Source organism: Schistocerca serialis, chromosome 3, assembly GCF_023864345.2.
Source record: "Schistocerca serialis cubense isolate TAMUIC-IGC-003099 chromosome 3, iqSchSeri2.2, whole genome shotgun sequence".
Lineage (NCBI taxonomy): Eukaryota > Metazoa > Arthropoda > Insecta > Orthoptera > Acrididae > Schistocerca > Schistocerca serialis.
This window is the reverse complement of record NC_064640.1, coordinates 372,736,015-372,751,133: the sequence shown is the minus strand read 5'-3', so window position 1 is coordinate 372,751,133 and position 15,119 is coordinate 372,736,015.

The following is a 15,119-nucleotide window of genomic DNA, read 5'->3' as shown; positions in this document are numbered from 1 at the left end:
ACTGAAGGGTAATATTCATAGACGAGGACAGTGCGATCGATTCAAAAGACTTTTGAACGTTTGGAGAACTAACTGTACAGCATGATAACTTAAAATTTCATGAAAAATTTACAGAGTGAATACGAATCACTTACTGCAGGAAGGCAACCAGTCCGAAATTTATAAATTTCCGTTTTTTGACATGTTGGTTGAAGGAGGAAAGATGCTAATAGCAGATGACGTTGTTGAACTTATAAAACATTCCTGGTGGCCTACATTCTGTAAAAGAAACAGCCTGAGCGGTAATTCGTATGGAAAAGTCGATTCTATGAATCTGAAAAGGGTTCTTACTATTTCAAAATCCCAAGAGATGACTTTTTCAGCTGAAAATCCGCAGAGTCTTACGTGCAACTTTAATATTGTTGGCTTGAGGGTGGACACTTTTAGGCTGAGAAAAGCTGCAGAACCTTTGGAACTCCCTTCAAAGAGAAACTACATATCCTTACTGCCTATAAATAACAGCAAAATGGATGACATCAAGAAATCTTTGGTGTATCCCTCAAGAGAAGTTGCAGTTTTGGAATTCAGCCAGTTCGTGGCCGACAACAACGACGTTTCGTCATGTAAATGAAGATACCTGAATAATGCAACCATGGAAAACGTCAAATATCATTCAGATACGTAATCAACAATGTTTATTACAATAAAAGACGTTATATGTACAATTCTAGTTTAAAAGAAGTCACTTGGCCCTAAAGTTACTTTGAAAATCCAGTATACATCAGGAAGGGAACATGTCCAACACCAACAAAGATATCCCCCTCTTTCCCCTCACGTCATTCTTGACCTTTACATTTGTGTAATAAGAAAATTTACCCTCATCAAGTCATCAAGAAACCAAAAATTGATATCAGGAGATAAATTGCATTAAACCGGTTTTATTCAGCTTTTGTCCCTAATGTAAAAGTAGGAATTCTGGACGTGTTGCCTTTCTGCAGTAAGCGGTTCATATGTGTTTAAAGATCAGTCATCTAAATGTAAAAATCTGCCAAAGAAAACAAATGTTCTGTATGTGACAGTAAAAGTAATGAAATTCGTAAATATTGGGATGACTGAACAATATTTTACAACTAGGCCATTTCAGAGTCACTTCTAGCACTTTCACGCAATACCTCACTATTGTGCGACATTCTTACCTTCATAACAAAAGCATAAGTTACTCCATTCTAAAATGAATTATCTATGGCCATGTTAGCTTTTGTTCTTTCCGTGCTGCATCAGTAAAGAACCAAGATTCAGTTTTTTACACTGAAAAAGCATTGTTAATCGAATTTTAGTAATAACGTGACAACCAACTGCGTGTGATAATAAATAGCGTTTGGGGAAAGAAAATTTCCGCTCACAAGGTCATATACTGAAGTTACGTAAAGCCGGCCGGAATGACCGAGCGGTTCTAGGCGCTACAGTATGGAACCGCACGACCACTACGGTCGCAGGTTCCTGCCTCGGGCATGGATGTGTGTGATGTCCATATGTTAGTTAGGTTTAAGTATTTCTAAGTTCTAGGGGACTTATGACCTCAGAAGTTAAGTCCCATAGTGCTCAGAGCCATTTGAACCATTTGGAGTTACGTATAACGTTACACCCTTGGTCGCAGAACATTCCGGCAATGGAAATATTGTGTTGCACGGTCTACTAGATCTACACTCCTGGAAATGGAAAAAAGAACACATTGACACCGGTGTGTCAGACCCACCATACTTGCTCCGGACACTGCGAGAGGGCTGTACAAGCAATGATCACACGCACGGCACAGCGGACACACCAGGAACCGCGGTGTTGGCCGTCGAATGGCGCTAGCTGCGCAGCATTTGTGCACCGCCGCCGTCAGTGTCAGCCAGTTTGCCGTGGCATACGGAGCTCCATCGCAGTCTTTAACACTGGTAGCATACCGCGACAGCGTGGACGTGAACCGTATGTGCAGTTGACGGACTTTGAGCGAGGGCGTATAGTGGGCATGCGGGAGGCCGGGTGGACGTACCGCCGAATTGCTCAACACGTGGGGCGTGAGGTCTCCACAGTACATCGATGTTGTCGCCAGTGGTCGGCGGAAGGTGCACGTGCCCGTCGACCTGGGACCGGACCGCAGCGACGCACGGATGCACGCCAAGACCGTAGGATCCTACGCAGTGCCGTAGGGGACCGCACCGCCACTTCCCAGCAAATTAGGGACACTATTGCTCCTGGGGTATCGGCGAGGACCATTCGCAACCGTCTCCATGAAGCTGGGCTACGGTCCCGCACACCGTTAGGCCGTCTTCCGCTCACGCCCCAACATCGTGCAGCCCGCCTCCAGTGGTGTCGCGACAGGCGTGAATGGAGGGCCGAATGGAGACGTGTCGTCTTCAGCGATGAGAGTTGCTTCTGCCTTGGTGCCAATGATGATCGTATGCGTGTTTGGCGCCGTGCAGGTGAGCCCCACAATCAGGACTGCATACGACCGAGGCACACAGGGCCAACACCCGGCATCATGGTGTGGGGAGCGATCTCCTACACTGGCCGTACACCACTGGTGATCGTCGAGGGGACACTGAATAGTGCACGGTACATCCAAACCGTCATCGAACCCATCGTTCTACCATTCCTAGACCGGCAAGGGAACTTGCTGTTCCAACAGGACAATGCACGTCCGCATGTATCCCGTGCCACCCAACGTGCTCTAGAAGGTGTAAGTCAACTACCCTGGCCAGCAAGATCTCCGGATCTGTCCCCCATTGAGCATGTTTGGGACTGGATGAAGCGTCGTCTCACGCGGTCTGCACGTCCAGCACGAACGCTGGTCCAACTGAGGCGCCAGGTGGAAATGGCATGGCAAGCCGTTCCACAGGACTACATCCAGCATCTCTAAGATCGTCTCCATGGGAGAATAGCAGCCTGCATTGCTGCGAAAGGTGGATATACACTGTACTAGTGCCGACATTGTGCATGCTCTGTTGCCTGTGTCTATGTGCCTCTGGTTCTGTCAGTGTGATCATGTGATGTATCTGACCCCAGGAATGTGTCAATAAAGTTTCCCCTTCCTGGGACAATGAATTCACGGTGTTCTGATTTCAATTTCCAGGAGTGTATTAAAAATTTTTTCTGGATTCCTACGGCAGTAGTCTGTATTCGTCCAATACAGACAATTCCTCAGTATTATGACCGCCAGCAGTCTGCGGAGTTGTTACGCATACAATCATTTGAAAACAATTCTGTATATTACAGCAGTCCAGTCCCACACTCCCATAATCGACAGAAGACAGCCGAGCAGGATGCCGTGGTGAGGACCTAGTTACGCTCGTGAGCGCCAATGAAACATCACTGACAATAACACATTTATTAGCCAGTAATACAGGACTTCTAAAGCACCGCGCCACAGCCGGTCCGGCGGAGATGCGCCTCGTCAGTGGCGTAAGACCGGCTTGCGCTCGTCTTGCGGTATCAAATGGCTCTAAGCACTATGGGACTTAACTGCTGAGGTCATCAGTCCCCTAGAACTTCGAACTACTTAAACCTAATGAACCTAAGGACATCACACACATCCATGCCCGAGGCAGGATTCGAAACTGCGACCGTAGCGGTCGCGCAGTTCCAGACTGTAGCGCCTAGAACTGCTCGGCCACTCCGGCCGGCTCTTGCGGTATCGCCAGCACAGCGAAGTATCAGGTGGCGGCTGCTACGTCATGGGCGGCTGTCGACCACAGAATCCGGCGACTTGCAGCTCTCCATTTCGATCTCCAAAGTGCTCTCGTGGACGTCGGAGATTTGCAATCAGGAGTTATGTACCACGTCCACCTGGAGTACTCGCTGGCTCGCAGGGGCGGCTCTCAGCCCCCCATTTAGGAAACAGGAGCGAGCAGCCTCTGTGTCTGCCACGGGAATGGGATGAGAAGCAGCATTGCCCACCTACTCGAAGGCGGATTATGGACAGCATCCAGGTGACACAGGCGAAGCCTCCAGCAGGCCTGCGGGCTGATGGCAGCCTCCGTGCCTCGGAACTTGGCAGTGCAGTTGGCAGCAGCAGGGTCATCCCAGTCACATTCGTGGTTGCATAGACGATCGGAGACAGTTAGGCGCGTCGAGAGTTGATCCCCTTAGCCTCTTCTCTCACCGGAGAGCTGCAGCTGACACAAGGGCTGAGATTATGCACTGGACAGTCGGCAATCAGTTCACATCAGTCAGGCATTTGTTAAGATGAGTGGGGTATTTATTTTGGCGCTTCCTGTGAGCTCTGCGGCGGTGAGGGTGGCTATGACATCATGTGTCCCGGTTTTCCGTCGCTGTCAGCTCTGCTAGTGACTTCAGACCTTCGCAACTTCCCCTATCAGAGGCTCTTTTCAGCTAGCGTGGCACCTGAATACTTGAAGTTGCGTTGTACCTGGCCTTCCTTGGGAAACTCTGCTTTGTCACTAGTATGATGGTATCTCACAGCTTCCAAAATGTCATAATACTTAGCTTGCCGACATGAGAGCTCGATCGTTCCCCCATGCTGCAACTCACTCAGCATTTCCCCCTAGCTGGCAGTCTAACGGTCACTGAATTTTAGGGTCCCCTGGGGATACCATCCTGTGGCGTAACAATGTTTGCCTCACAGTATATGAGTTTTCGCGCAAACTCAAAAGCTCACCATTTCCTGATATACTCTAAATGTGAGGAATTCATAGCAAATCAAAATATTAATGCCAAACTGAAAGTTGTCGCGATATATAGTGTAGAAATGCACATCAGTCTATATCTACATCTACGTCATACTCCGCAAGCCACCTTACGGTGTGTGGCGAAGGGTACTTTCGGTACCGCTATCTGTTCCCTCCAACCCTGTTCCACTCGCGAATAGTGCGTCGGAAGAATAATCGTCGGTAAGCCTCTGTATTGGCTCTAATTTCTCGAATTTTCTAAAAAAAAATGGCTCTGAGCACTATGAAACTTAATTTCTAAGGTCATCAGTCCCCTAGAACTTAAAACTACTTAAACCTAACTAACCTAAGGACATCACACACATCCATGCCCGAGGCAGGATTCGAACCTGCGACCGTAGCGGTCGCTCGGTTCCAGACTGTAGCGCCTAGAACCGCTCGGCCACCTCGGCCGGCTCGAATTTTCTCCTCGTGGTCAATACGCGAGATGTATGTGGGGGGGGGGGGAGGGGGGGGGAATAATGTGCTGTCCAACTCCTCCTGAAAAGTGCTGTCCCGAAATTTCAATAGTAAATCTCTGTGATGCACAACGCCTCTCTTGTAAAGTCTGCCAGTGGAGTTTGTTTGGCATCTCCGTAACGCTCTCTCGCCAGCTAAACGATCCCGTGACGAAACGTGCCGCTCTTCGTTGGATCTTCTCTATCTCCTCTATCAGTCCTACCTGATAGGGATCCGAGATAGATGAACAATGCTCAAGAATCGGGCAAACAAGCGCCTTATAAGCCACTTCTTTCGTGGATGAGTTGCATTTCTTTAAATTTTTTTCCGATGAATCTGAGTCTGGTGTCTGCTTTTCCCACTATCTGTTTTAAGTGGTCATTCCACTTAAGGTCGCTCTGGATAATCACACCTACATATTTTATGGCAGACGCTGTCTCCAGCTGTTTGTCATCAACAGAGCAACAGTAGTGGATTTCTTTTCCTATGTATGCGCAGTATGTTACATTTATTTACGTTCAGGGTGTAATCTCCCCACGGAAAATTACCCTCTACCACGCAATAATTAATAATGGTCAACCAAATCATCCACATGTATTTACGTTTGAAAAGTATCTGATCAGATTTTCTAGTAATATATGCGCCGACAGCTCGTCGACGCCAAGGTATTTTTCTAGTACGTTTATTCTTTGGAACAACAGAGGTACAGAAATGTATGCTCCATGGTTATTATAGAGAGAGAGAGGAACAGCTTCGGAAGTATCGGTTGGAAGATTGTCGGATTGCTAAAGGAGATTTATTTACTCTTCTTCGCGCTAAAGCGAGCTAGGAAAGTTTGTGCCGCTAGCGGGATAGATAAAGAGAAAGAAAAACCTGTAAAAGAAAATTACATGAGACTTGGAACCAACAGAAAACGGAACATGTACGGAAATGGATTCAATATACAATTTTCCTCAGAAATAAGGTTTGTGACCATTTTATTCTAGAGTGAATGACGAATGAGTTCTCTGTCTGAACCATTGATGATTGTCTGGGCCCTGTAATTAATTGGGAAGTTTCAGCTGTGACGAAGAGAGCCTGCAATCTCTGAGTTTTTTGAAATCGTCCAAAAAGGCTTCGTCCACATCTGAAATTTTAGATCTGTCGTAAACTGAACGAATTGTTCAAACGATCGATTTTCCCAACTGAATGCAGCGCTTAATAATAATAACAAATGTAAAGATCTTTTCTAGCAAGCCAGCCGCTGAATATTAAGACGAAGGGCTCCACCAGAGATTCTACTAGGCTGATTTCACGTAAATAATATATTTAAACTGTACACAGATAAAGGACAGAGAGAGAGAGTGAGAGAATCCTCCATTAGCATAATTGTTTCTCTGTCTTTTCACGGATCAGCCTAACTAGAAAACACGAAGCCCTGACTTTATTGTACCGATTTATGTGTGAGAGGGAAAGAGCGATAAAGGCGACAGATACACTTCTGTACAGACAAAACATTACTCCAAGTTAGCGGCAAGCTGCATTCACATAGACTTTTATCATTTACAAAAGCAGAGTAGAATTCATTATAAGGGTCAACTGCCAGAGCCTGCACCATTCATCAATTCTCTGCAGGTCGTTCTGCAAATTCTTACTATCTTCCGGTTTTGCTACTTTGGTATAGACAACTGCATCATCTGCGAATAGCCTTAAAGAGCATCCGACGCTTTCTACTAGATCATTTACATATATTTTGTAAACACCAACGGTCCTATCACACTTCCCTGTGGTACTTCGGATCTTTCCTTTACATATGTCGATTTAGTTCCGTTAAGAGCGACGTGTTGAGTTCTGTCTGCAAGAAAGTCTTGAATCCAGTCGCATGTCTGCTCCGATACTCCGTAAGCTCCTATTTTTTTTCACTAAACGGCAATGCGGGAGGGTGTCAAATGTCTTACTGAAATCAAGGAACACAGCATCAACTTGAGCGCCGCGCTGTGAATCTCATATAGGGACAGAGCGAACTGAGTTTCGCAGGATATCTGTTTGCGGATTCCATATTGATTTTTATACAGGAGATGTTCATTTCCCAAAAATTCATAATTCTTGAGCATAAAACATGTTCTATAATCCTACAATAGATTGACGTCAACGATATAGATCTATAATTGCGTGGATCTGTCTTACAGCCTTTCTTAAAAATGGGAATGACCTGCACTTTTTTCCAGTCGTTAGGTACCTTTCGTTGCTCAAACAATCTACGATAAAATACTATTAGAAAGGGAGCACGTTAGCACGTTCTTTCGCATAATCTTTATAGAATCTTATAGGTATCTCATCTCGTGCTGAAGCCTTTCCGCTATGAAGCGATTATAGCTGCTTTTCAATTCCGCGATCGGTTATCTCAATATCTGCCATTTCCATGTTCGTACGACGATTGAAAGGACGGACAGTGTTATCATCTTCCGAAGTGAAACAACTTCGGAAGACCGCATTCAGTATTTAGGCCTTCTCTCTGTTACCTCTTGTTACAGAGAATTTCACTGTTGGTGTTAAAGGCTGCGTGGAACTGGTAGATCCATCACGAACTAACAAATAAGTAAAGTGGGATAATGGCGAAAAAAGACAGACCGACTCAGTAGTTCGTGCATCGATGACAATATTTTGAAGAGAATCACTATAGAGGGTGTTCGAAAATTCCCGTTACAAACTTCTCGGACTTGCAGAGGGGAGTTGGTACAAAATATTTTGAATAGGAACCCATGTCACATGTTTGATAGGTAGGTACACAACATGGTAGTTGTGGTAGGAGTTGGTTATGTCGGATCGGCTCATGTCGTTCGACGTCCATCCTACCTCTCTGTCTCGGTTCAAGCCTCATTCACGTATCTATAACTGTTAGGACAACGTAGTTGAGTACACGTTTGCAGAACACACCGACATGATCCTTCTGAATGGCGAAGAACACGGTGATGGAAAAGCTGCTCGTCGCCTTTATCAAGATCGTTCTCCACAACATCAGACTCCATCGGATACCCCTTTCACCACAATTGCGTAACGGCTTCGAGAAAGGGTACATTCAGCGTCAACAGGCGTGACTTTGGTGCTCCAAGGGGACACCACACACCCGAATTGGAAAAGACTGTACTGCATCACTCTGAAGGGAACCCGTCAACGAGCACACGAGCAATTCCTTTGGCTGTTAATGAGTAGAACTGTAAAACTAGTGATGTACTGAGAAACACGTAATCAATTACTTGCAAAAGTGGTCGCGTTACCAAAGATATTTTCAAATGGTTGTAGCACGGAAACGGTACCTTTCTGGACAGAGGTTACAATTCAAGATATTATGTACTCACTCTCCTCTACAAATCCTAGAAGTTTGTAACGGAAAATTCCGAGCACCCTGTATACACTTCGATGTTCCACGTGCTTCAGCTTTAACTCTTCAATTTCTTGCCTTCTGTTGCCCAAGAAATTAAGTTGCGCTATTTTACTTGTACTGCCTGCTGTTGAATGACAACCGCAGCAACCGAAAATACAGTTATATTTTTCTAGACAAAAAAACGGGCAAGTGCCAGTAGGACACGCACTCTGATGGTTCCGTAGAAACTTAATTACGTATATAGAGAATTCATCCGTCCCGTGAATCGAGAATCTCGACGATTTTTGCCTATTATCAATATCGATACTGGCAAGATATTGGTCTTGGCCATTTGAAAGTGTTTTAAATTTAACTTTTTATGTAATTTCGCATTCGCTATTGTAATTTTGCTTTTATTTGATTAATTCTGGAGTTATATTAACATGCTATGCTAACTGACAATTGCAACTGCACTGACTGGTCTGCTCTCGTCCCTGTTGCAGTTACTGGTAATATTTGACGGAAGTTTGAGTCTGCATCAATTACCAGTATTACTGCGCTTTGAAACATTAAAGATGCTGTTTGTGAGACTCGAACTCGGGACCTTTGCCTTTCGCGGGCAAGTGCTCTACCGAAGTTTTTTTTTTTAAATCTCATTTTGTTCGTTCTGTTTGTTTGGGGCGGACGTCCCATGACGCTTGTTCAAGTTCATCATTGATCCATTAACTCAGTTTCCTTATAACAGAAGGCAGCTAACCCACTGATCGAACAAGCTGAGCTACCGTACCGGCTATTGAGCTACCCAAACACGACTCACGCCCCCTCCGCACAGCTTAAGTTCTGCCAGTATCTCGTCTCCTACCTTCAAAACTTCACACAAGTTCTCCTGCGCACCCTGCAGAACTAGCACTCCTGAAAGAAAGGAGTGTGCGCTGCAGAGTGAAAATTTCATTCTGGAAACATCCTATTTTTTCCGAAACAGTAAGACGTTCTTAATTTAGTTTGTTACATAACACATTTTACTGGCACACTAACGACAAATCTTGCGTCTACGTCACCTTCTCTGACTACAATTACCACTGGATTCCCGTTGCTACGAGTGATATCACTGGAACTGACAATAAAACAATGATAAGCCATTTTTATGTTTATGAACATCAACAAAAGCAAAACGAGGATAATGGTATGTAGTCGAATTAAGTCGGGTGACGCTGAGGGAATTAGATTAGAAAATGAGACACTTAAAGTGGTAAATGAGTTTGCTATTTGGGGAGCAAAATAACTGATGATTGTCCAAGTAGAGAGGATATAAAATGTAGACTGGCAATGGCATGGAAAGCGTTTCTGAAGAAGAGAAATTTGTTAACATCGAGTATAGATTTAAGTGTCAGGAAGTCATTTTTGAAAGTACTTGTATGGAGTGCAGCCATGTATGGAAATGAAACGTGAACGATAAATAGTTTAGACGAGAAGAGAATAGAAGCTTTCGAAATGTAGTGCTACAGAAGAATGCCGAAGATTAGATGGGTAGATCATATAACTAATGAGGAGGTATTGAACAGAGTTGGGGACAAAAGAAATTTGTGGCACAACTCTATTAGAAGAAGGGATCGGTTGGTAGGATACATTCTGAGGCATCAATGGATCACCAATTTAGTATTGGAGGGCAGCGTGGAAGGTAAAAATCGTAGAGGGAAACCAAGAGATGAATACACTAAGCAGATTCAGAAGGATGTAGGTTGCAGTAGGTACTGGGAGATGAAGAAGCTTGCACAGGTCAGAGTAGCATGGAGAGCTGCATCAAACCAGTCTCTGGACTGAAGACCACAACAACAACAACAGCCCTTTTTAGAAGAATATCTAGGCGCTCAGTCCGGAACCGCGCGACTGCTACGGTCGCAGGTTCGAATCCTGCCTCGGGCATGGATGTTTGTGATGTCCTTAGGTTAGTTAGGTTTAAGTAGTTCTAAGTTCTAGGGGACTGATGACCACAGATGTTAAGTCCCATAGTGCTCAGAGCCATTTTTTTTAGAAGAATAATCAAAATGAATAGTTTAGACTGGACAAAATTCGTCGAAATTATTGTTAATACTAGTGTTTTCTTTGATTGTAATTGTTTATTGGTCATTAGGATGATAATAATACGCAAACTGTTTCAGAGTAGTTAGCTAGCGCTAGCGATATTACAGCGCATCATGATGTAACATTCTCACCTGACTCGTGTTCAAGTACAATCAACCAGATTTAGGTTATCCGTGGTTTTCGTAGATCACTTCGTCTAAATGCAGGAGAGGCACCTTTGTTAAAGCAACAACTGAGTCTTCCCTCGTCCTCCTCCAGCGGAGCGTTATGACAATGACGGTATCGACGTCGACGAGACATTAAATTCTAGCTTGAGTTTCTTCCATTGCGAATTAACAGTCATCCATATCCAGTCAAAAATACCGATGAGATAACGCTACTTCCACGTAAATATAACAGTTTTGATCAAACTGTGGTCGATCTTAGTCGAATACATTTATGTCCTTGGTAACGACTGAGCATACAGGGATGAAAGTGGGTATGTAATTCCTTCCAGAAGAATAACAGACGAGCAGAAAAACCACTGTTAAAACAAAAATGGACACATTATCTTTTTGTTCATAGCTATCAGGCTTCCAGAAAATGTGGTATACATTTTTTTCCAAAATAAAAACAGTCGTCAGCTGCCATATTGAAATATTTTGATGCACTTAACCGTCTTCGACAATTTAATCTGTCATCTTCGCAAGTCTACAAAATTTTGGAAGATACAAATCGTTAGAACATGGCCATAAATGTATTTAAAGTACAAGAAGGGTATCACAACAAACTTACTCAATACTCCAGAATGAGATTTTCACTCTGCAGCGGAGTGTGCGCTGATATGAAACTTCCTGGCAGATTAAAACTGCGTGCCGGATCGAGACTCGAACTCGGGACTTTGGCCTGTCGCGGGGAAGTGCTCTGCCATCTGAGCTACCCAAGCACGACTCACTCCCCGTCCACGAAAAGCAAAAGTCCCGAGTTCGAGTCTCGGTCCGGCACACAGTTTTAATCTGCCAGGAAGTTTCTTACTCAATACTGTCCTACAACAGGAATAAGTAGTCGTCAAATTAGAATCGAATAATTAAGAAATCTTAAAATGATTACGTAAAAAAATATTAAAATGTTTGTTTAAAACTATCGATGTGCAACAGTTAAGAGCCGGAAAAATTACGTACCTTCGTTAATGAACCATAGTAACGCGACAAATCATAAAATATACATAGTGCATGCGACAATTTCAACCACAGAATGATAACTTATAATTCATCACACTTAAATACATCGAGGTAGGTGAGCTAGCAGGAAAAAAACATTCTCAAAAGATATAAAATGTGTGACTTAGATATATGAAAAGGAAGTTGTACCTTAGATAAAAAGGGCTCGGCCGCCAATCATATGTTAACGTAAAGATTGGGCTAAAGGGGCTAACTAAAGGCTGGTTTATAATTTTATTTTTTCAAACTTTGTGATGACGCCGTGGGCCAGTGGTATAGTGGTTATTCATTGTAGTTTCCAGTACCCTACAGACGAGGCTGGCAGCCGGAAGCGAGTTTGCAGACAGACAAGGAAACTCGGCTGCAAAGAGGCTCGGGTGGCGGCGAGCTGAGTGCTCTGGCCCGGAAATACGCGAGGGGCGCCAGCGCTTGTTTACGAATTGTGGAATGCGAAAAGTGTGTCTGTGGCTCATATAAATATTGTTAGCCCTTAACATTTCGCAGCTCGACAAGAACAGTGACACAAATCAAAAATGCTATACTCTAGAAAAACCGACTTAAAGAATTCTATAAAACTCATACTGAAATAGTATAAACTTCCTCTAAATCTCAAGTAGATGTATTTGGCAGTAAATCGCATTATATTCTATACAACAGTAATATGGACATACAGTTATGTTCTCGTAGAATGTGAGGTGTTACCTGGTAATTATTAATTGGTTCGTTGATTTGTGTCACTTTTGTTGCTTTTCTAAAAACTTTTTCGTTTTTGTTATGACTCTTCGTGTAATACTTTTGCCACTTTGACACCCTAAATAATACATTTCTTTTACTTATTTTAATTTAATACGACATTCGAACCTCCATCAGGCAAAATTAATACTTAAGTCAGCATAAAATATGAAAAACAAGTTGAAATTGTTTTATTAGAAAAATATAAAATGGAAAATTAAAATTTATGAAAATTGATGCAATTTTATGAGAATCAACAGTTAGCTACAATGTAAAGAGCACAGTTTACGAAAAAAACAGAATCATAAATGGGCCTTTATAGAGTACGAATACCTTTCGCCGAGGAAGTGATTCTATATGAACTTTCTTTATAGCAGAAGTTTCCACTTTTTTCTTGTACGTTGCATCACAAGGAGTTTCGTAAGATTTACAACAGCTTGAATCGTCAAAACAGTGTCTGTTTCTTCAGACATGCATGCATGTCTGCCGTGCGGTTAAAGGCGCTGCAGTCTGGAACTGCAAGACCGCTACGGTCGCAGGTTCGAATCCTGCCTCGGGCATGGATGTTTGTGATGTCCTTAGGTTAGTTAGGTTTAACTAGTTCTAAGTTCTAGGGGACTAATGACCTCAGCAGTTGAGTCCCATAGTGCTCAGAGCCATTTGAACCATTTTGAACCATGCATATCTGAAGGACATTGTAATTCAAGATCCAGTCACTGCATAAACACAGATTTTGATATTAAAAATTACGTTCAACTTACATTACACCGGAAAAGTGTCACAGTTCAGAATGTGCCGTTCTTCTTGAATAACCCATGCATAGCCGGCAAGGGCCAAGTAAAAGACCGAGCGAGGTGGCGCAGTGGCTAGCACACTGCACTCGCATTCGGGAGGATGACGATTCAAACCTGCGTCCGGTCATCCTGATTTAGGTTTCCCGTGATTTTCCTAAATTGCTTCAGACACATGCAGGGATGGTCCCTTTGAAGGGGCACGGCCGATTTCCTTCCCAATCCTTCCCTCATCAGATGAGACCGATGACCTCGCTGTTTGGTCTCTTCACCTAATCAACCAATCAACCAAAGTTAAGGCGACACTGTTCTTACCGTGGTGAATCTTGGAGTAGCCTACAGCGAAACTGACTCAACTGCCCAGAACTGGACAAACTGCGAGATAGAGATGTGACGTTTTCCGTGCACGTTGTGGCACTTTACATCTATTTTTCAGTGACATAAAGAAAAAATGCCATTTTTTGACTTGTATCACGTTACTTGCCGTGGTGTTGTTTAAATGAGCCCCAGGCAAACTTTCCGCATTTGAAGACAAATCGTAAACAAGCACTGTGGCCCCTCGCGCGTTACGGCAGGTGAAAGAGAGGGAGATAAAGGTGGCGAGAGGGATTTACGTGTGTATAATCCCTTCCCTCGAAAATTTTCTCCTTCACACTTCCTCTGTGTTTCCACAGATGAAGTGTCATTGATCTTTTTTGTACTAAAATTGCAGTACACGCGAGGTGCCTAATTCTTTCCCCCGGCCTGAGTGGAATGTGTAAGTTCTGAATATTCACCAACCTGCAGTCTGCTGTAGTTCTTATAGCCTGCGCAGAAAACAGCTAGTAGGTCGCGAGTCCATTATCTTGAGGCTGAAATAAACTGTTAGCGAGGAACCGGTATTGTAAAAATTAATTTTGAATAGGTTTGTTTGAACGGGATGCCACTCGCATTTTATTAGCAGAGTACTACAGACTGCACAATTATAGTCTACTTTATGAATCACAAATAATTTCCATTCTTCACACTTTGGCAGTGAATAAAAAATAATGAACAGCGGTTTTGCGTAATTACTATCAAACTAGGTCTCATTTACATCTCCAACAAAACATGGATAGCTAATTAAGTTCTTAACCGATACCGTCCAAGGCAGACAACATGTCTGTCCTCCAAGATTGCCGAAACAACTCTGACTTTACAGACGAACCACTCTGCCGCCACCCACATTTAGCGCAATCTGAAGAATTGCGAAGTGCTCCGTCTGCCTTTTCGTTTAGCTGATGTTTATTATTCTGCTGGTAATTAACACTATTGAAATAATGGAATGATAGCCTGCTATTTAGATATGCTTTTATATGGAATGCAAGTAAATTCACTGTTTAGTTTTTCTTATATTAACAAGAGAACTAGAGAAGTTTATCACTTTGCGCGCTACTTCCTAACTCAGCAGCCAATCACCGAAGAGGACCACAATTTAGATGGTCTTTCTCACGGTACCCGCACCGAGCAAACCGTTTGTCATCGATTTCTCACACCACGTTACATCATCTTCCCACTGCTGCCAACTCAGTTGCTCTAAGAAGATCATCCCGTATCTGAATATAATGGCTGTAAAGCCAGAAATATTAAAGCATTCCCGCGCCGGCGTACTCCACTCACTGCCACCTAAACCCATGTGCAGTCGTCTTTCTTTGCGTTTCTGTAAACTCGTTTTTCGGTACGAGCCTCGTCTCCAGGACACTGGAAAGTACAATGAATAACCATTCCACCAATGGCCCATGGTGCCATCACCAATTTTCAACACATAAAATTATATACTAGCCTTTAGTTAGCCCCCTTA